At 40.0% G+C, this 21,109-nt stretch overlaps 1 protein-coding gene across 7 annotated transcripts in view; it reads left to right on the forward strand.

The window, feature by feature from the left end:
• The first annotated feature begins 18,523 nt into the window (after positions 1-18,523).
• Positions 18,524-21,109, forward strand: part of sona (sol narae) — a 499,516-nt gene continuing 496,930 nt past the window's right edge. For 3 of the 7 annotated variants that reach the window (XM_065223400.1, XM_065223403.1, XM_065223402.1), the window contains exon 1: positions 18,526-20,491. The gene's annotated coding sequence lies outside the window, so the exon portion shown is untranslated. Of the gene's footprint in view, positions 20,492-21,109 lie in introns of all 7 variants that reach the window. The other 4 variants (XM_065223399.1, XM_065223401.1, XM_065223398.1 and 1 more) reach the window with 3 other exon arrangements.

Consider the following 21,109-nt stretch of genomic DNA (forward strand, 5'->3'; position numbering starts at 1 on the left):
AACAAGTACATAAGTATGAGTAGCCAAATAATGAGTATTGAATAAAAGTATCGGAATTGATGATTGTTAGAGAATTCTATAAACAATTTAATAACAATGATCCAATAGCACCGGAAAATAATAACAGGGATCAAGTGACCTCAGATTTCCGTATATGCTTACCATTATCATACACCATTGTTCGATGCTTTGAATAAGGGAACAACGACCTATGTGAAAATAAATTCACTCTATGGTCTCTATTACATACATAATTATTCTCTCATTTGTTGATCTCGCTCTTTTTTTCTGATTTGCTATCTAAACCAAATTCACTCAGATTTATTGCCAGCTCCATTTTGATTGCCGGAATTTGTTTACATCTCGGGTTTTTGTGTTACATTTTTTTCATGTAATCACATTCATAAGAGAAATACCAACTATCTGTAAAATATTTATTTGTTCTGCAGATACTTTGTTGAGCATTCGCTTAGAATAAATTCAATAGATTTCCCGCGTAACACAGAAATCATGTTTTGCCCACTTTGTAACTGTTCGGTACTTCAAAGATGTCTTCGTCTGTTAACTAGAGATTTCTTCGAATTACATCCTGATGTGGCTGTTTTCATTGCTGATGCAGTTGCACCTAATGAGGTAGTACATCCGTTTATATTTTTGGGATGAGTGCCTCAATAAGTAAAAGATTTTTTTTGAGTTGTATGGTTTTAGTGTTATGGAAAAAGTATATGGCCCTTATTACGGGTGTTATTTCACGGGGAAAATGAAGGGAAGTGACGAATTCTCATGCACGCTGAAGTGATTCCTATGCAAATCGAATAGGAAATCACTTCACCGTGAGTGACAAGTTATGATTTCACTTCGTTTTCACCGTGATAAGGGCTTTTATTTTGACCATGAATTGAGTGCAATATCAGGATTGTTAATCGATAACTCGATAACGTCTTTTCGTATACGTCTGCAATGGAAAATTCGCACAGCAGGCGTTTACGAAAAGACATTGTCGATTTTTTTATTGACAACCCAATATCATTCAATCTCACACAAACCAGATTTGTGCATATATATTGTCACTAGAGTTGGAATCTGAAAGACCCACTTGCGACAATCGATTTTACTCTCGTGGTGTACGTTAAAGATAACGTCGCATCTAGTGCGAACTATAGCGCATCATCTAAAGAATACAGCGCACTAGATGCGATGTTATGTTTAACGTACATAAAGAGAGTAAAATAGATTGTCGCGAGTGGGTCATTTCGGTTTCCAAGTCTAGCGAAAATAAATATAATGCAAAACTTAGTTATTATATCTGTTGAATTTTTAACCTTTTCATTCATAGATTGTTTTTAATAACGAGGAATATCTCTGTCATGCTTACTGGGTCAGAGCTAACCAAAATGCTCGTGCTAGAAATGTACAGCTTAATACCGTGGGATTCCTCGATATTTACGAGTATTTACGGCAGCAAATACATTTAATCGCTGAAAAATATGTTGCACAGTGATGAAGGAGTTTTGAATTGGTTTCTTAGGCAAGGTGATGTTTTTATTTTGGACAAAGGATTTCGGGATGCTATGAAAAAAGAACTGAGTTTATTCAGCTATGAAACAGGGATGCCACATTCCAAAATCCGGAATCAAGACCAACTGACAACGGAGCAGGCCAATCAGTCACGGTTGGTTACCATCTGTCGATGGGTAATTGGGGTAGTTAACGGACGATTCAAGCGAGATTTCATGTTGTTCCTTCAAAGTTATTTCAATGTGACATATGTTTGAAGATTTCAAAGTGGCAGCAATCCTCATAAATGCGTTCCACCTACCTGTTACGAACAACGCACTGGCTCCCGACTTTCTAGGTATCATTAATGAAAGAATCAACCTGCCCAATCGATTGTCTGAATCTGAATACGTCATAAACAACAATTTGAACAGGCAGCGAGTAACTTTTTTGCGAATGTCTGGGGATCTACCAGAATGCCACGATTCAGCAGGAATATTTGGTTGCTAAGATCCAGGATTTATTCTCAATATGCTGGATAACGAAAATACTATTGTTACATTCTTGTTGGTTTAGAGTGGGTGGGTAGAGAGGCAATAGGTAATTATTATTACTCATGCATTTCTGGAAAAAGAACCCTAGGATGTTACGCACACATTATGACTGAAGTATGGTTTTTAAAATCCGCAAGATTCCAGCCTAACATTAATCATCCTGCTCAATTTTTAGATAATGTAATTGCAAACAAAAATCTTTATTATCATTTTTCAAATATCTGGGAATTACAATATTATGTTTCACCTTCTTACATCAAAATGAAATAAACAATTTTTCGTTATGCTTTTCTTCATTTGCAGCTGAAAAATCTTGTGAAGAACTACCATTGATGTTTTTTTTAATAAACACTAAACTTCCTCGATATTTGACGTCCTACTGATTCTAATAAATGTTATATATGATTGCTTTAAATCAACCAATACCCACAAATGATTTGACCAGCCTACGAGATTCATAATTAATTTAAACAACATACAACAAAATGACATTTCATAAGTATGCTCTTTTAACATATGTTAACATAATGTTACGAGATGAACTACCTGAGGTCTAAAAATATCGCTAATAAAGCTTTAAAAAAAATGTAAAAAAATAATGTTTTCAATCAGTTTACTAACTCCAGTAGATAAAACAGGTTGTCTTTATTTTTTCATATTATTTTAAAACTTTGATTTATTCATATTATTTTAGTTTTAAAAGCGTTTTTAGATTGTTAGACTGACATGTGAGACATCTTTTTTTCATTATTCATGGAAAAAAAACTAAAACTGCTCAAATCCATTTAGAATATACGGGATAACTTTTTTCTCCCACGATAAAAAATTTTGACCCCATACCAACTTTTTCTTGTTTTAACGAGACCTTTCAAATGAGATATATGTCATTCGTGTACATCACAGGACCAGATTTGCACAATCTCCTTTGTCATCAAATCTTACATACTCCATCGCACGACCCCTCGTTCCGCGTCAATCCACGATCCTCTCGCAAAACTCTCTCACGTGGTGAATTTTCAATAATCACCCTCGCGATCGTGGTGAATTTCCGCCTAAACACCGTGTCTTCATTCCAGTCTGCTCCATGTCTTCGGTAAGCGATCTTCAATCGCAAGACACCTTTTTTATGCTATGCTAGTTTCTCTCATCATGCCTCTCTTTCTCTGCATCTTTTCTCACTGACTTCAAGTTTCAACTCCTTATTTATCCCAACCAACCTTTCAATGAATGCGTTTTTACTTTCGATGAAACTATTACCATAGTTACCTGTCTGTTGCCTCCCGTGCCTACCTTCATATATTGGTTTTCTTCGCGTTGTCTCTATTCCACCGCGGTCGGGTCTAATGGATCCGACTGTTGGGGAGCGAGCGCAATCACTTTCGCTCTCGCTCGGAATGCTGGCTCGGTGCAATGCTGCTTCTCTTTGCGCGCGATCATACAACAACCGGAGATGGTGGTGATGCAATACTGTGCTGTATAGGTAGGTGATCGAGCGGGGGACCGAAGCTTTTGCGGTGTGATTGAAGGAGCTTTTCGTAGTTGCTGCTGTTGCATGTTGCATTGCAAGCGTTGCTTCGTTTGGTGCTGGCAATGGAGCATGATGTCAGCGCGAGTGAGGAACAGTGAGAGATACAGAGAATTTATGTTTTTCTATGCTTTCAGGCTTTGTAATGGAATGGAGAGAGTTTTTATGATTGAGCTTCGCGCACATTTCGATTTCGTTTCGCAGTTATGCATTTTGGTTTGCTCTTTACATGAACGATTTCTTAATTTGATTGGGAAGAGGAATAGTATCACCACTTAAAAAAGTTTATTTTCTGATTTATAATTTAATACTTAACTTAACTAGAACTAAAGTCGAATTTACGACTTCTAATTGCTGTTTCAATAACACTATAGTATCATAAGAATGATTTTTCTTCTTGTTCGTCTTCTTTTTATTCTTCTTCTTATTCTTCTTCTTATTATTCTTATTATACTCGAAAACAATCTTTTGCCAAAGGAATAAGTTGCCTGGAGATGTGTTAAAGATGTGATTCATAATTGTCTTGGAACAAATCGGTCTCAATTATTGAGAGTATGATAATCGCGTTCAACGATATAAATGTGCACATGTCCCCAAAAATCCATTTCCTGCATTGCCATCTCGATCAACTTGAAAAACAATTGAGCACCGAAACCGATGAACATGGCGAAAGATTCCATCAGATTGCTGCACCATTTGAACCTTGGTATGCAGGAAAAAGTTGGTATCTCTGTTGGCAGAATTGTGCTGGAACTTATTTGAAGCCGAGTAATTAATAGTTGCTATTTTGAATTATGTCATAATAAAAACAAAAAAGTATGAAAGGCCACTTATCTTTTCATTTCTTAAAGATAAAGAAATTGCCAATAACCAGAAATCTGAGCGCATCCTAATAAACTATATTTACATGTTTATTGAGCATTTCCTATAACTTTAGATCTTTGAGTGAGTGCTTTATAAGAAAAATCACCAAAATGAGGAATAATAGTATGCGTAATGGTTGTACTGTGATCTTATATGGATTTAAATTTTTGAGTAGCGGGTGCCTAGTTTGATAAATCACCCAAACGAGGGGTAAGACGGCAAGATATCGTTTTCAAATATTCTAGAAAAGTGGTTCTTTAATCGTTTCCTACAAAAACTCTTGAACAGCAATATCGTAACATGCTTTAAACAGGCAGCATACGATCATCATCGTGACAACATACCAAAATTCATAAAGAGGGAAGTACCAAACAATTAGGACGTGTTAGGATATAAGAATGTTTTATGATTTTACTCAGGGTACAACAAGAAAGTTAAATATGGTCAATTTTTGTCAGTCCTAGAAAGTTGTGTTATTCTTATAATCAGGCAAGACCAATAATATTTTTAAATTGAATAAAATAACAATAAAATATAATCACGAGTGTCTGGCCGTGATAACCTTTTTAAAAAAGTACAATTCAACTAACTAACATTTATTTTCACTGATTCTTCATCTTCACACAGAATTATGCACTTCGCATGTAATTCACCTAACTCACAATACTAACTGACAACGTTCCTGTCATGCTTAGTCCTACTTATAAGCTAAATCTGCTGACCGTGCTCCTCGATGAAATCGATGAGGCTGGCCGTATCAAAGTCCGTTGCCAGGTTGACGATCCGCTGACTCAGGTGGTGCCTCGTTGTGGCAAAGTCCGCTGCTGGGTTAACGACCTGCTCACTCGGGTAGATGTTCCAACGTAACTATATGATTAAAATCATCGCATTTAGAGTGTTTTCATTCTTTTGGGTCATTAAAATAATTAATTTATGGAAATCGCAACATACCAGCACATATTATGGTGAATTTACATGAATTATAGATTTTTAAGGGGTACTCAATTTAAAAAATCACCCAAACGAGCAAACGGCAATGTCGTAACATGTTTTAGTTAGGCAGTATATGACCGACACCAGGACAACATACCAAAATTCATAAAGAGGGCGGTACCAACAAATTAGGACGTGTTAGGATATAAGTATGGGGGACCACAAGAAAGTCAATTATGGTCAACTTTCTCTGTCCTAGAAAAAAAAAGTTCCGATTTGTTGCACAGTGATATCAGCCGTTTGTAAACAAACCTTTGTAGGCCTTTTTCTCGCCAACCGAGAGTTGCCCACGCAATCCAACAACATCCCTTACCCGGTGATGTTGATGGTTTGCGTTGGTAACATATAGGTGGCGAGAAAATGACATAAGAAGGTTTGTTTACAAAAAGCTTGTTTGCCCTTTTCACATGTTGTTCTTGAATTTTGCGGCAAGTACAATCATACTTTATGTCGAAAGAAGTCGTGAAATTTCCCTACCTGAAAAAAATCCTAGACTGGACTGGGAATCGAACCCAGCCACCTTCAGCATGGTTTTGCTTTGTAGCTGCGCCTTTACCGACTTAGCTTAGAGAGTCCCTCCAAGAATGCACACTAAGATTATTTCACAGATTTTACCGAAATCTCAACAGCTATTACAGGAAAATTACAGTGAAAAATCACCGAACTGTATGCCGAACGTTCATCTGTTGAGATTTTGGTAGAATTTAACAGAAATCTATGAAATATTCTCAGTGTGTGGCCATGAACAGTTGGTGGTTTTACAGGTAAAGAATTATTTACAACTGTTCTTCTTTACTCGAAACATTTGCAACGATGGATGCGCAAAATCTGAATCGCAATCTTAATATACTCGGAACATCTCACGATTGCGAATTAATTATAGAAAAATCTTATTTCATTTCAAAGCAGCTCATCCGGCACGCATTCAGAAACTGGTATAGAAACTGTAATCCTCGGTAAATTGTGGTTGTTGTACCTATTTTTGAATGAGGATGACATTTTGTAATTTGAATCGTGAAAATAGGCTAGTAAAGGGCGAACACGAAATTATTGCGACACATTCAACAGGGCATAACTTTTTTACCATTGGGTAAAAATCAACCAAATTTTGCACACTTTCTCATTGATGTGTATTGTGTACATGCTGTCAAACTCGAAGTCGTGTTTTTCGATTCAACGAAAATGGAGGTGAACCAACGCGAGTTGAGAGAACAAATTCTTTCCAAACACCTGGAATTTCCTGACCTGTCGCACCGGCAGTTGGGAAAAATGTTGAACATTCACCATTAACCCGTCTCCAGAGTGTTGAAGCGGTTCCAGGAGCGGTTGACGTTGGACCACGGCAAAGGAGCTGGAAGAAAACCGGGACCGGAGAACAAAAAGACGGAGGGAAAGGTGAAGCGGATGATTAAAGCAAATCCCAACGTCTCAAGCCGTGATTTGGCTAAAAAGATCGGCATGTCGCAGAGCTACGTCCAGAATGCAAAGAAGAGAGCTGGACTACATACATACAAGGTACAGAACTTCCCAAACCACGATGAGCGGCAACAATCGACGGCTAAAACTCGGACACGGAAGCTCTACGAGAAGATGCTGACAAAATATGGCTGCTGTGTGATGGACGACGAAACGTATATAAAAGCCGATTTTAAGCAAATTCCGGGGTTGGAGTTTTTCACCGGCAAGACCAAGTTCGATGGGGACGACAAATTTAAGAAGAAGAAAATGTCGAAGTTAGCCTCCAAATATCTCATTTGGCAGGCCATCTGCTCTTGCGGACTGAGGAGTCAGCCTTTCGTGACAAAGGGCACAGTAAATGGCGAGATCTACAAATCGGACTGCCTCGAGAACCGCCTTTTGCCGTTCTTGCAGCAGCACGACGAAGCTCCGCTATTTTGGCCAGATTTGGCATCATGCCACTATTCTAAAAGTGTCCTGGAGTGGTATGAGGCCAATTCTGTCCATTTTGTTCCAAAGGACATGAATCCGCCAAACTGTCCGGAGCTGCGCCCGGTGGAGCAGTACTGGGCAATAATGAAGCGGGAACTCCGGAAGAGCAAGAAGACAGTCAAAGACGAGAAGGACATGTTAAGAAAATGGAAAAAAAACTGAGAAACTGGTACCGGATGAAAATGAAAAGACTTTGATGGAGGGCATCAAGCGAAAATGTGTTCAATTTTACACTCAAGGCTCCATCGATTAACTTTTCTTTTGATTTTTGAAATAAATATATGTATATGGTTTGATTCTAAACATTATAAGAAAATTGGCATGACATTTTCGGTGTCGCAATAATTTCGTGTTCGCCCTTTATGTCGTTATTGAAAGCTTAAATTCTCAAAACTTTATTGATCTGGGAATTGCATTTCTAAATAGTAAATGTAGTAGTTATACCACTACAAATATTTTTTAATGTTTATGATCTCATGTTGGATCAAAATGCAAGTCAAATAATAATTACAAAAAGCTCACAAAATTTTTCTACGACATTTTTTATGCAAAGGACGTTCGTTGCCGTGGAAATGCTTTTTCTGCGGCATTTGGCACACTCTGGGTAATATATTCTGAACTGAAGCCTAGTCTGATAAAAATCAAAAATATGGGGCCATAACAAGTTTATTCCCTTTTCGGGTACAATAAGGGGCCTGTACCATGATGAGTTCAACAAGAACTTGTAACTTGTAAATCAATGTATTTCAACACGATGCACAGTGGGCAAAAAATGACAAAACCGCAACTAAATTGAATATCTCGGCTGCCAAACGGTTTCAGTCAACATGTTATACATATTCTCAAAGGAAAAACTCTCCTGAATCGATTGGTTATCATTGGCCGGAGACTTTTGCGTACCGAGATAGAGGGCCGGGATCAACCCGAGTTCCCGGTAATGTAGGAAATGCCACTATCTATCGACATAATTTTAGACTTTACTTAACGTATATTACTGGAGATTGATAGTACTAAGTATAAATGGTGTAAAGACTCCATATACGCCCCCAGGAAAACTCTACTGGCCTAAAGGAGGATCCGGAACGACCGATAAAGTGGCCACATCATAAAAATTGTGCTAGAACCTTGCGATTGTTTCTATGTTGTTCAGAATCAAGAGATCAAAGGTGGGGGGGAGGTAGCTCATCGATTCTTCCGGTTCGCCTCCTAGCATCGTGCTATAGGGTACCAGGCGATAACCAGGGTAGTTGATCGATAGCTCGATGACGTCATTTCGTTGGCGTCTGCAATGGGAAATTCTCATAGCAGGCGTTGACGATGGGACGTTGTCGATTTGTTGAATAAGCAACTATCGTGGTAACTCACCGATTACCTGTCGATCTGCCAAATTTGGAAAGACGACTTCATTGAATTGTCTCATATAATAATATTCCGCCCACTATATCACAAGAAATTGCGAGTAGCTGAGTGGAATGGAGATAAGTTAAGCATTGGGTACAGGACCAAGTCTCCCCTGGGTGGTGCCAAAAGATGAGCGCAATAGAACCATCAAGTTGCCATAAGGCACGGAATGAGACTATTGCATGGCTGGGTAGTCAAAGTCTTCCATTCGTTAGTCATTTCAGTTGGATTAGAACAGGTTTAGGTGGGCGTTGGCCAGATTTGGATTTTTCAGATGTAATCCTGGATAGGACCCTGTCATTGAACGTCGCGTAAAAGTGGAACTTAATGAAGGCCTAAGTACTTTTTCGTAGTTTTTAGTTTTCGGATTTGAAAGATCGTCGGTTACAGTGGCCTGCTTACTGAGCAGAAAAATGTGGTCCCAGGTCCTTTCATATCAAAGAGATTTATGGTAAAATCGCTTGTGTATCGTGTATTTTGCGAAACTCGTTGTTGTCGTTGGTTCCGGGTTTGAATGGATACAAAAATTTGAGCAACGGTATTATGTGATATGAGGAGCTCGGTGGCCTTAGAGCAACTGTTTTTGCTTACTGAGCAGAACATCATGAGTCTAATCTCAGGCCCTTCCACATTCAAGATTCGTCAATCGTTTTATTTGTTAATATGACTACATGGTAATAACAACAACTCGGTGATTAAAAAGGTGCTCGTCTGCCTAGTGGCAAACGTTTTTGCTTACTGAGCAGAAGACCGTGGGTTTAGTCCCAAGCTCCTTCGCGTTATATGATCGTTAGGACATCAATTCAGCTTATCGTTTACCAAAACGAACCCTGCTGCAAACCCAACCCTCTTATCCAACATCCCAGTGATTCCTCGTTGAAGTGCAGAGGTGTTCTCGGCTTCCATCAAAGCGAGTGTCATGTCAACACAATCCTTCCCATTCCTTTCTTGACCTGTGTTTGGGCGCGGCCGACGCTGGTATTGCCTAATTTAAGATCACCAGTTTTTACACATTGAGGATGATTGCTAGTCCCAAGCATCGTCTATTGGTTCTCTGTGTAATTACAGCTGATCTGGCAATAACAGAGTAGCAACCGTGGGCGGTCAATCAAGCTCAAGCTCAAAGCAAGAATCAAGAGATCAAAGCGTATTTAACTTGGAATACATATTTTGGAATATGATGGCCATATCCTGATTCCCCGGATAATCTTGATTGACCAATGAAGTAGTCACATTATAAAAATTGTGCTAGAACCTTGCGATTTTTTCTATGTTGTTCAGAATCAAGAGATCAAAGCGAATTTAATAAAGAATTTAAATTTAGTTCCTCAAGGTACGACCAATGAGACCACCACCAATCGAATCAGGAGAGTTTTTCCTTTGAAAATATGTATAACATGTTGACTGAAACCGTTTGGCAGCCGAGATATTCAATTTAGTTGCGGTTTTGTCACTTTTTGCCCAGTATGCGATGCCTCCGAAAAGCGTGTGACAGCTTGTTTGCAATGGTATAGCTTAGTCATTTCTTGATGAATCTACACACAAAAATTATTTTGATTGTATAAGTTTGAAAATACGGTCGTCTACTTTTTTTAAAGCGAAAAGAGTCGATACGCTTTTTTTAAAGGTGTTTATGGGTTTGGCAAGTGGCTATAATTTTTATTAATGAACACAAATGTTCAGAATAAGCCAGAATACAGATTCTTATATATTGACCCTGGAGACAACGGAACGGTCGCTTGGAATATCTGGAACATCTGTAAAAGTGGAAAATCCACGAAACTGATCCTAGAGCTCCGCGGTTTTTTTTTATATACCATTAGGAACTGTGATATAAGAATGAATTTGGGGTCGTGACATAAACATGGACCTGGAATTCCATGTGACCGTCTTTCGAAAGATCCGAAAAATCCGTAAAAGTGACCCATCCATGAAACAGATCCTAGAGCTCCGCGCTTTCTTCAAAAACGCTTGGAACTGTGATATAAGCAAGAATTTAGGTCCGTGTCATAAACATGGACCCAGATAGCCATGTGGCTGCCTTCCGGAAGATCCAAAACATCCGTTAAAGTGGTCCATCCATGAAATTGATCCTAGAGCTTCATGATTTATTGAAAACACGTGGAACTGTGATAAAAGAAAGAATTTGGAGTCGCGATAAACATGAGCCCGTCCTCCGAAAGATCCAAAACATAAGTAAAAGTGGTCAATCTTGAAACTGATTCTGCAACTTCACCGTTTTTTCGAAAACGCTTGGAACTGCGATATAAGAAATAATTTTACGTCGTGACATAAACATGGACCCAGATGGCCATGGGACTGTTCTGGGGAAGATCCGGTTCATCCATAATGCTGGTCAATCCATGAAACTCATCCTAGAGGTCCACACTTTTTCGAAAACATTTCGAATTGTGATATAAGAAATATTTGTGGACGTGGCATAAACAAGACCCAGATGGCTATGGGTCCGTCCTCCGGAAGATACGGAACATCCGTAAAAGTGGCCACTGTATGAAACCGATCCTAGAGCTTTGCAATTTTTTTTTCGAAAACATTAGGAACTGTGATATAAGAAATAAAATTGTGGTCGTGGCATAAACATGAACCTAGTTGGCCATGAGGTCGTCATCTGAAAGATCCTGAAAATCCGTAAAAATGGTTAATTCATGAAACTGATCCTGAAGCTACACGTTTTTTTTTATATAAGAATATATAATAACATAATCATGGACCTAGATGGCCATGGGACCGTCCTCTGGAAGATCCGAAACACCCTTATAGTGGACGGTCAACAAAACTGATCCCACTGTCTATTACTGACTCATAACACATATACGTTGTATCCGGGGGAACATGAACTCGTCTAATTTTACATTTGTATGACAAATTAGACGAGGTACATGTTGTATTCGATGCCTGCAGACACAACGTATATTCGTTATTGGTTAGGTAACACAATAGAGTTCTCTCCTCTCAACCTTTCCCCATCCTTAAATCTTAAAACTCCATAACCTCGAGACGACCGCGAGTAATCGGTTAAACCCCCTTAACTCTAGTTTTAAGATTCTTATTGTAGAAGAAAAAGAATATATCGGCTCGGTAAAGTTTATTGGACTGAGCCTGTACAAATAAACGAATTAACAAAAAAAAAATGCAATAGAGATCCCAATTTTTTTTTAGAAAACACTTGGAACTGTGATAAAAAAATGAATTTGAGAACGTGGCAGTTATGGATATAAACATGATTCCTAAAGGCCATGGGATCGCCCTCCAGAAGATCCGAAACATCCGTTAAAGAGCTTGTTTGAAAGCGAGATTCCCGGTTGGCTACAACTCTGCCATCGTTCACAGCTGAAGAATTCAATAGTCTTCCGGCGCAACTACTAGACAGAGTTGTTTACGTCTGGGCTATTTTTATATAGCATTCATCGAATAGACTAAGGGATATCGTTCGGAAGGCCAGTTTCGGTTTATTTGTTCCTTCTTGTATTTGTTCTTGTTGCGCTGCTCTGCATGGAAAAGGGAAGATAGTCACGAACAGGTCATTTTCATACGTTTGCGGTAACCGCAGAAGATTCGTGTTCCTTTGTATAATCGTGTAGTTTTTTTTTGATAAGCCAAATAAATGTAGTGATTGTGAGTATGTGTTTCAAAACAAACGATGCGTTTTGATACTGTGACCAGTCCGAGAAAGATAATTCTACCTGTTGCTGAGAGGTTTTAGTTGATGGTGGATTATTAACGATATCAAGATCGTTCCATTGCATCAGCAATTTGGTGTTGGAGCTCTGTCCAAACCAATCCACTACGTCATCGAAGGTGAGTCGGTTCAAGGCACAACAGTGCTCAATCCATGAATCGGATACTAGAGCTCCACGTTTTTTTTTCGAAAACGCCTGGAACTGTTATATATGAATGAATTTAAAGTCATCACATAAACATGGATCTGAATGTCTATGGAAACGATCTGGATGATCCGCAAGAGTGCTCATTACATGAAACTGATACTAGAGTTCCGTGTTGTGTTTTTTTTAACACAAGTTACAGAGGTATATGAATTACTTTTTGGGTCGTGTCCCTGGCAGAGTTGCGACCTATCACAATCACGATCGTCAAACAGCTGATGGTAGTAACGCTTTGTACATTCCTATCAATGTGCTCGTCGAAGATCTCTCCATGACCATCCATCAAGCTGACGAAAGAAGTAAAAAGCAGCTGGTGAGTGTCGTCTTCGGTGGTGATCCATCACCGATCTGGTAATTCCTGACAATCACGACACTCATCTGTGCTCGTTTTGAAGCGCTGCTTTGCTTGCTTATGTGAGTGTGTTGGTGAGTGAGCCAAGCAGCTTCCGTTTAATGTTGCCTGCTTTGTTTGGAACTCACACAGTCGTGCCAGCCGAGACGAACTTGGAATGCGTAGCCATTGTTTTCATTTTCTTCTGTCGTTTCGCTTTTTCTCATGATCAGAGATAGAAATTCTCACTCAGCTGCACGATAAATATTTCCTCACTCAATTTCTTTCTATATATATACCTTCTGTATATACCTTCTGTCAAATCATAAGGGTCATCCATAAATGACGATGCAATTTTCTTACCAATTTTAGACCTTCCCCTCCCCCTTCGTGGCGTTTTTTCTATACCTTATGCATGGTCAGTTACAAATGTTGAAACCCCCTCTCCATTACTCCTCAGATTCTACGTAATTTATGGATGTGCCTAACTGTTGTTTTGGTTCTAAATTTCGGATCATCGTTTGCGTGTGGAAAGTGAATTTCCAGGTGTATGAAAGAATTGAAAAATCATTATCGGCATCAAGAATTCACTGAAAAAGAAACGATTTATCTACCGCTCATGCTCTCCGAAAAAAATTAATCGCTGCTGCTTCTCTCGCGAAAATTGCTGTGAGCGTATAATATTCTCTCGCTTCTCACATTCTCATATATTCCTCCTAGCAGGTGAAAAATGACGTTTCTAGTAGTTTGGACTAGGCTTCGGCGGTAGATCTTAATGCCAGTAACGCTTGCCAGTAACGCACCGCGAAAAGGTAATCTACCAGGTGTTACTGATTAGTTGTACTCTCATTTCATGTTATTTAATTAATATCTTCTCTCTCTCTCTCTCTCTCTCTACCTCCCAAACAAAATAAATATAGAATCAAATATTTCTTCAACATGACTTTCTCAATTCATAATCATAATCATAATATTATGATCACAATTGACAACGGTTTTTCGTAAAATAAGGTAAGGTTTATATATTAAAGAGACTTTCAGCCATTGGCTGATTCGTCTCTAGAAACCCCATCAAGAGTTAAGAAAACCTTTTTTTAATTTGGCAACAAAGTTGCTACAAAGCGCTGCATCATTATCTTGCAGCTGCTCTTCCTTCAAGAAATGAGATAGAGTAGATGGAAAAGACGCGAGTATCTCCTAACCCAAGATTGTCAAACGTCTTAGTTAAAATTAAGTGATAACAAATCTTGACTATTCATAAGTATTTCATTATTCTGATGACGATAGATGACGAAAATAGAAAAGAATACTCTATAAATATGTTACCCAAAAATGTGTTAAAAAGCTCTGCTTATACCAAATTCAGTATTTACTCTAAAGAGTTATTTCTTAACAAGCTATGTTACATACATGATATTTCTCTAACAATAAATATAAATAAATAAATAAATGACTATACTTGATATTTCCATCTGGTTGGGAAGCTCTATTAATTTTAACAAGATTTCAGAGCATCTATGAACTTTTTCAAACATACGTAACATTTTGTATGAATATTCCTGTACATCTGGGTAGGTTCCTGACCCCTGCGCTTTGGTCAGAGAGCGAATACCCTAGTAGCACGCTTGTCTCTAATCGGTTGTGGAAACTTCTATACGACTTATTTCAGTCATAAACAAGTTGCTGCAACTTATATTAGTGGAAGTGTGCTGCTCGGGTAGGGCGTCGTTGTGTCAATATGGTCGTGGCACATTTCGAGTATGAGAGAGTGATTGCAGATAGATCAAAACTGCCTGAGTTTTTTTAGTTGATAGTACCGCGACTTGTGGCACACATAATCAATTTCCTTGCATTTGACGTTTACACACTACCGCCATCTGTTGAGTGTATTGCCCATCACAGTGTATACGACAGATAGCGGTAGGGTTTACAATGATAAATGTTCAATGGGTTGTGTCTGTTTGTCTGTGATATAAAATTGAGGTAACGTTCGGATAAAATCAAAACATTTCACTTCGCAACCAATGAACCATTCTGACGGCCATATTAGTACCCAAGTAACCATTTAGTCGCAATAACGTTTGCATTAAAAAAAAATTGACTTTTTTCGGATGGTGATAAAAAAGCTAAGACAGATAATTTCTTTTGATAAATTTCCCATGGAAGGTAATTATTTAAGCTTACTTGCAAAAAAAATCTACGCCTTTGCGAGCGGCCTTCCAGCAGTTAACCAGAACATTCGCCATGGTGGACGAAAACATGCGTGTAGGCATGTTTTTAAGTTCTTTCTTCGTTTTATTTATCAATTCCTCTCCAGTTTTCACGACAATATTGTTGGAGTAGATCTTACGCTTCAGGTTGGCCCAGACATTCTCAATGGGACGCAGCTGGGGGACGTTGGGCGGGTTTGCCGACTTTTCCTCTGTTCGGGACCTAACACTACTGCGACCAGTAAATTGATCTATTGTAGTATATCCCGTGTCCTTAGTTTAGTGCATGTCGTATTACTCCATCACTATTGAGAAATGATGAAGTATTTTTCGATTTTTTTTACAGTTGCCACTCTTGCATTTATCGTAAGGATCCAACTCTAACTGAAAGGTCCCGCTATTTATACCCTTCGGAGTGTTGAAACACCCTCCAAAGGCGCACCCCTTTGTCAGTCAAAATTGGATTCCTTAGCAACAAAATTAAGGTATGACACCGATAATGACCATGCATCAGAACCCTAGTCATAACCACTTCAAACTAGGGAACAACGAAGAGAAGATTAGGAATCACATAGATGAAGACAACTAACTCATTTTTGTTTCTTTGTTTCAAGATCATCCTCGGTAGACAAAGCCGAGTCTTGTCACTAGCAACAAGGCATAAAAGTAACAAGGACTAAGATGTGTTCCTTGGACTACTGAAAAATCCTGTTCCCCTAGTTTGAAGTAGCAAGGACTAGGAATCGGTGGTAGATCTTACATCCCATAACGTACCACGAAAAGGTGATCTACCCACGTTACGGGGCGTTCGCCGACTTGGGTACCAAATCGATAATCAGCCGCTCCATCTCCTCCAACGATCGCTTCGAGTAGTGGGCCGACGCCAGATCTGCCCAGAACACCGCGTCTTCGCCCTTACGGTATTTCTTGATTAACGATACAACTTCCGGCAGGCATTTCGTACTATAAATTTCCCTGTTCACGGCCAGTCCAGAGCGAAGACTAAGATATGCTTTGACATCCCCTTCTTGCTGATTGTCAGCCACCTTCTTGGGGAACTTGGTGTGTGAAATGAACTTCACCTCAGAGCTCACTTCCTTCGTAGGGGAAGTAAAACACGAAGTGCCTTGCCAGTCGTTGCCATCCAGGGTGAGATAGGTCTCGTCGTCCATCACCACCGTCACGTCGCGATTCGCCGGGAAAAACGAGTTGACCATCTTATTCAGCCGCTGCCGCTGCGTCATTGCCTGCTGCTCCGAAACCAGTGGACGTGACTTCCGCTTCCTGACATGTATGTTCATGTTCGCCAGGTACTTTTTCCCTGTTTGGTCGGTTGCACCGACCTCCCGACCAAGCGCACGCAACGATCTAGCCACTTTTCCCTCGGTCTTCCTCTTCAACATCCTTTGGAGCTTCTTGTCGCTCAGGGTCGTCGGCCGTCCGGAAACGGGCTTTCTTTCGATGCTCTGATTGTTGTCTAATAGTGCCAAGATGTTGTAGATGCCGGAACGGGCGTATCCGGCGTTCACAAAGTGCCGCACGATGTCCGTTTTCGACGTGGTGGGGTGCCGTTATTTGAACGCGCACACTTCTGAACGGAGTTGCTTCACTGTTTTTGCCATCACGGTTAGAGTTCGACTGATAGAGCTGTCAAATTTTGTCTGCTGACTCATGGGTTACTATGATTGATGCTGCATAGGTAATTTTGTCAGTGCGGGTGTTTACCTTCACCCATGAATAAAAGACAATTTTTGTCCATTTTTTTTTATATGCAAACATTATGAAGTTTCTCGAACTGCTACTAAGTTCACTGCACTACTACAAAGTTCTTTGTATTTCTAAATTTGTGGTTTATTTTCTTCCTTGCCCTTAAACGAAGTTTATTGAACTTGGCTTTACCTGAAGCAGTCCCTGATGTTCAACGAAGTTCCTTGCATTTTCTACAAAGGCTAATGAAGCTTTACAAAGATCAAAGGACTTTTACAAAATTCACTGAACTTCTATACAGTTCTCTTTTATAAAGTTCACTGATCCTTAGCAAAGTTTTCTTAAATTCCATAAAGCTCAATAGACTTCTACAAAGTTTTAAAAAGTTCTTCAGGATTTTCTGCGCCTTCATGAAACTTTCCTGAACTATATCTAAATTTTCTGTACTTCCACGAATTTCCTTGAAGCTCCGCAATGATCTATGAAGTTCGTTGAAGTTATAAAAGTTTCCCAGAACTTCGCCTACAGAAATGGTGCTCTTAAGGCATTTCCAACGTGATCTTTGGTTGCAGCATTGGCACTGGGAACGTATTTTGCCACACATTTAAAACGACTAATGAAGTAATGCAATTGAATTGTCAGCGGAATGCTTAAATAAAACTGCAAAAAAGGGTTACAATGTGCAGTCTTCATCAGTGTCATTTCCACTAATGATTGCTAACCAAACTAGATCCAGCTTGTTGGTTTAAATTACGCATTATCGCTTTATTTTTTGCTTTGATTTTGAAGGGAGGAGGGGCGGGGGTGTAGAAAAAAGCTTCAAAATCAATCTGCAATACCGTTATCATTGAATGTAACACAATTATTTTCTTCGTTCTACGTCAATAATGTGGTCATTCTGTGGACAGGGTCCTTAATTTTAAAGAAATGCTCTTCCAACACTGCTAGGTCAATCACTATCACATTTTACAGGCTGCAAATCACGATCACATTGCAGGTATTACCTCACACAGCTCGCCACTCACCACATATCACCGTCAAACTCGTCAACGTTCACACGAATCGATATCCATGTTGGCAAATCAACTTCCATCGAAACCAATTTTGTCGCACTCAAAGTTCACCACAAATATTCTCTCCTGCTCTTTTTTCTCTCTCGCTCGTTGCATTAGCTCCATATATCAAACCAGCATCAGCGAGCTCCAACCACGAAGGCGGAGGCGGCAATTCAACTTACGCGATCGACGAAAAAAGAGCTTTTCCTTTCGTTTCATATTCAGTGGGATTGTTGCGTCGATCGGTGGCTGCTTGTTGCACGAGGTGTCCGCCGTCAGTCAGGAGATCGTGCTCAGTGACCTCTGAACGCTCGCACGCTACAGCAGTGATCGTTGAGCGTCGTCGTGCGACATCGCCGCCGTAGAACAGTCGACCCCAACGATTCTCTCAGAAGTTACGTACGACGAGCTACTACTCGCCCCCAGCAGTCAGTCACTGCTCATTACTATTCGGGTTGAAGTAGTAGTTGTGCCAAGTGTACGTGTGAGGAGAGGAGTCGCTGGAGCACGCGATCATCGTCTGAAAGGAACACGCGCGCGGACGGACCAACCGATCGCTTAGTAGACTGTTGCGAGCGTTCGCGAATCGATCTCGCGCGACTTGCCTCCGCAGAAATTAAAAAAAAAAACTGCGGCCAAGAAGGAAGGTGTCTCCGCTCGGGTTCAGATTTTTTCGGATTAGTTAGCGTTTAACCGTCACACCGATAAGCTCGTTCTGGTTCTTGAAGTGCGCTGTTGCTGGAAGTACAACAACAAGTTGCAACAGCTTTCAGTGCAATCAGCAGTGCAGTGTTGTGCGGTTCTCGTTCTCCAAAGTTTGTGAAGTTTTCAGTTCGTTTTTTATTGAGGATTGAGCAGGGTGTAAAGTGAACCGTAACTTTGAACAGTCAAGTTGAGGTGAAGTTCTGGGGACTGGATTAGAGTGAAGAAATTGCGTGCGGTAACCCCAGAGGGAGAAAGTGAATCGATTTTCCTCTCGACGGTGCTTTTCGATAAATAAAACAAAGTGAGTGTGTATGTTTTGCCTCTTTGCCCCGTAAAGTAAGCTCTCTGGAAACCCATCAACGCGGATCGCTACGAGTGGCACATTTTTCCAAAGCTGGCTCTAGCTATCCAACTAACCTGGCCAGCAGCAGCCAGCAATAAGCCTTACAATTAAAAGTGAAGTTGAGCACTTTTTCTTCGTGGCCAGTGAAGGCAAAATAAAATAATAATAATAACATAGAGCTAAAGCAAACGTACATAAAGCCGTGCTTTTTTGCAGTGCACACGCTCTGCCCACCAACAACAACGACGACGACGACGACGACGACGGACCGACGAACGAACGACGGCAGGTTCCAGCAAAACCAGCTGAGGCTGACCGCCGATCGCGAAACAAGTTACTTACTGCCCGCATGGTAGCTCTAGTATCGCTTTTTCCTCTCGCCCCTAGAAACCAGCAAACATCAACAAACACTTGAAAACGCCAAGACTGCAAAAATTTCACCCCCTATCCGAACTGGAATTTCTCTAACAAAAACTAAAAATAAATCCCAATTTTATTTTTTTGCGCAAAGTGGCGACGAGGAAAACTTCGACAGCTTTGAAGCTCGAACGTTACTTAACCGAATTATAGACAAGTGAATCCCCACTGACCAAAAGTAGACGACGAACAAGAAGAAGTCGAAGAAGAAGAAGAAGCAACGAGTGAAGTGAAGCAATTAAAACTCGGACAAAGTTTTTGGAGGCCTTTGGGAGGCTGCAGCCGTGCATTGTTTTCGGCGCGGGCGCGATCACCTCGATCTTTCTCGTCGCTGCCGCTGTTGGAGGGTTTTATGTAATTCGTGAATTTTTCGATTTTTGTGTTCAGCAGTAAGCAGGCAGCAGTAAATGCCAACGGTGGTAGTAGTAGGCAGACGAAGACGCACACCCAAGCCCCAGTCCCAATGGGAAGCTACTAATTAGTGGAAAATTAGATTAATAAATTTTTCGAAAAGCCTAAACACGCCGAAGCGATAAAAGAAACGAAGAGTAGCGAAATCGGTAGCAAAGCAAAGCGCGAGAGAAAAGCACAGGAATAACAATTTGATTAAGTGAAAACGCTGGATTTGGCGGAATTGAGCGATTGAAGGTATTTTCTCTTGATAGGGACAACGACGGAGAACCCGAGTGGAAGTGAATTGAAGAAGGTGTGTCTTGATTTTTTTCCCCCGAACGCGCCAGTGCGTGGGTGTTGGTGCAATTCGACAAAGTAAAAAAAAAAACGAAAGTGATTGAAAAGTGCTTTTGGCCGGAGAATGGAGTGACGGGTGGAAGAATTCTGTGTTCGGAAGAATTGAGCGAATTGAGGAAAGAGAAAGGAATCTCGGAGTGATTGATTCTGGTGATTTCGTGTTGCTTTTTGTTTTCTGTTGGTTTGGCGGGTGAAGGAAGGAGATTTCGACGCAGTGAGAGAAAGGAACAAAGAGATTTATTGAACCTACATGAGCATCGTGCTTCGGAGCGGCTGAAATAAATGTAAGTTGAACTCGTTTAGCAATGGGATTTTTGTTTTTTTTTTTTCTATTGGCTTTTCTGAGCCACATATGTGCGACACAGATCACCAACGGTGTTATGAAACTCCACCGCACAACGGAGGAGCTGACGCGTGGAACGGAACAATAACAGTGCCTAGTGTGTTGTCGTTTTCTTTACCGATGGCTCTGGTAACGTAACGTTACGTGAGCTTTGCTTTGTGTGTGATAAAATGCGTAGAAAACTGGGGGAAATTAAATGAGTGGACGCTGATTAAAATTGGATTGTTGGATTTTAGTGGTTTTTTGGCTGTTAAACTGTTAACATTTTTAAAGAGATGGGCATTTTTAATTGCATTAAATTTGGAAGAGCTCATCAAATGGAGATTACATTTTTGCGCTTTAAATTTGAAAAATTGCTAATTTTTAGAAGCGGGTTTCTGTTGGCGAAATTATGTTTTTGAACTGTGGCTGTTAAATATGTTTGACAATGTCTCAAATCGTTAGTATCCTCTTAAATATAGAATGTCTATCGTACAATTAAAACCGGATTAAATCTACGCAGATTTGCATCGAAATTAAAACGAAAAATTAAGTTGTACTTTTAAATTGTATTATCTGG

This window comes from Ochlerotatus camptorhynchus, unplaced genomic scaffold (genome assembly GCF_037179485.1).
Source record: "Ochlerotatus camptorhynchus isolate MF236.1 unplaced genomic scaffold, CSIRO-AGI_Acam_v1.1 ptg000192l, whole genome shotgun sequence".
In the NCBI taxonomy this organism is placed as follows: Eukaryota; Metazoa; Arthropoda; class Insecta; order Diptera; family Culicidae; genus Ochlerotatus; species Ochlerotatus camptorhynchus.